Raw genomic sequence first — 2,776 nt, 5'->3', positions numbered from 1 at the left:
ATATATATATATAAAACCAATATTCTTGGATTTGAAGTTTATATTTAACTAATTTTAGTACTTTTCGTGCTAGGCAAACATCTAAAAAAGTTGATACAACACTATATTGCTTCTTTCATCAAAGTAGGAGATCAGGTTGGTCCTTCTAAATTTCTAAAGTTCAAGTACAATTATTTTCAATAATGTGTTTGTGTCCATCTAGTATTGATACTTAGCTTTAATTCTAGTATATTTTTTTTGTGTCCATCGATTGTTTGTTAAGCATAAGTACCAACACTTGTTGATCCTATTGATGACAAAATTGATTTTCTTGCAAGATTGATTTGTGTCCATCTAGTGTTGACACTTACCTTTAAAATTAGAAATAATATATTTGTTAAGCATATGTACCAACACTAGTTGATCCTATTGATGACAAAATTGATTTTCTTGCAATATCGATTTGTGTTCATCTAGTGTTGACACTTAACTTTAAATTTAGAAATAATATATTTGTTAAGCATAAGTACCAACACTAGTTGATCCTATTGATTTAATTAATTGGTGGATTTAGTTAAAGTTGTTATGTTGTTTAAATAAGTTAAAATAAATAATGTGATTTAGTTAATTGGTGGATTTACTTGTTTGAATTAAGTCAATACTAAACTAGTTAAAGTTATAAAGTTGTTAAGTTGTGTAAATAAGTTAAATTAAATAATGTGGTTTTGTTGATGGATTTAGTTGTTGGAATTAAGTCAAAACTAAACTAGTTCAAGTTAAAAAGTTGTTTAAATAAGTTAAACTAAATAATGTGATTTAGTTGGTGGATTTAGTTGTTGTATTATGTCGAAACTAAACTAGTTAAAGTTGTTAAGTTGTTTAAATAAGTTAAAATAAATAATGTGGTTAAGTCAATACTAAACTAGTTTTAGGACTACTACTAGTAAAATTATTATTAAATTTTATTTATAATATAATTGAATATCTATATTTTTGTAGATGGATCATCGTTTGTGGATGTATAATATGCATTATGAAACTGATGCTGGTTTGAAACCTGAGTTTATTGACGGTGTTAGAAATTTTATTGAATATACAATGACACTTGACATTTTCAAGAATAATGGATTGGTTAGGTGTCCTTGTAGTGCATGTAAGTGCTTAAATTTTTTTAAACCAGATAGAGTTATGGTTCATTTGTACCGTAATGGATTTAAGCTTAGATATTTTGTATGAATTGATCATGGAGAAAGTGATGGATTAGATGGTAGGTTTTATAATTCGATGCCTATGGATGTATATAATATGGTTGCACCACATGGCCAAATTAGGGTTGAACATGATAGGGTTCATGAAATGATCAATGATGCTTTCGGGGTTCAAGGTGGGATGGAACCGGAACAATATTTTGGTTCAAGGTGGGATCAATGATGCTTTTAAATAAATAATTAGTTGATTCATATATATATCGTTATAAATTTCAGTTTTTATTTATAGGAAATAGAATTGGGATGCACTCCATTGAACCAGAGGTTTTCAAGAAGACTCATGTCAGGAAGAAAGAAAATGAGTCGAATCCGAATGTGTGGGTGGAGGAAAGGGCTGAACGAACTTTTGTAAGTTATTTAATATGAATAATATATATTAATAGTGAATACATTTATGATATGTATATATATTGATGTCAATTTTTATATTTAATATGCAAAATGACTTTCATCAGTACGTCGCTGAGAATCTAGATAGTTCGGTCCAATTGACACCTGAACTGTCCACCCAGATTTGGAAAGAAAAAGTGGTAGGGGAGACACACAAGGGCAGATGCTATGGTCTAGGCTCTCGAAACGATGTTAGACGACTTCAGTCAGACTTAGAAAGTATTGGATCGTCACGTCAAGCTGAGGCACTTGACGGTGTTCAGATTGCTGCTATGTCAGATCAAATAGCTAAACTTACAGCAGCACTAGCAGAGTTGGAGCAGCGAAGTGTAGCTGAACAAGAAAGCATGAGTGAGACCATTCAGCAAATCAAAGAACAAGTGTTGAACCTTGCTCGTCGACCTACTACTTCGGCTCCCGATGACACCGACGACGAGAGTGATGAGGATGATTATGTAGATCTCACTCCCTAGTTTAGATCTCTAGACATTTATGAACTTTTTGAAATTTTGAAAGACTTTATAGTCTTTAATTTTATGATTAGATAATTTTGAATGTTATTTTAAGTTCGTTATTTTATATTTTGTTTAGATTGTTTATAATTGTGTGTGTTTGATTGGGCTGAATAGTGTAGAATTGAATCGAATTGCATTTGCAGGTGGGCAGCAGAAACTGCCAGCTGCTGCTGTCAAAAATATTGCAGAAAAAGCGACGGACAGCATGGTTTTGTCCGTCGCTTTTTTGGGTTTTAATTTTTTTAAAAACCCAGAAAAGCGACGGATAGTGTGGTTTAGTCCATCACTTTTCTGGGATTTTAAAAAATAAAATTTCCAGAAAAGCGATGGACTGCGTCGCCTTTTAGAAATAATAAAAAAGGAAAATTAAAATAAAGCGATGGAGTCCGTCGCTTTTGTTAAAAATAAAATAAAATAAAAAGTAAAAAAGCGACGTAGTCCGTCGCTTTTTGAAAAGCGTTGGGTTAAAAGCGACGGAGGTGACTGCGTCGCTTTTCCGTCGATTTTGACCAAAAAATCGACGCAGTCCGTCGCTTTTGGCCGTCGTTTTTTGACAATTTTTTAGTAGTGGCAAGTGATAATCGACAATATTCATGGAGAAATCACCCTTTTGTTGCTGTGGAA

Source organism: Solanum stenotomum, chromosome 5, assembly GCF_019186545.1.
Source record: "Solanum stenotomum isolate F172 chromosome 5, ASM1918654v1, whole genome shotgun sequence".
NCBI classification, from domain to species: domain Eukaryota; kingdom Viridiplantae; phylum Streptophyta; class Magnoliopsida; order Solanales; family Solanaceae; genus Solanum; species Solanum stenotomum.
This window is presented reverse-complemented; position numbering follows the sequence as displayed.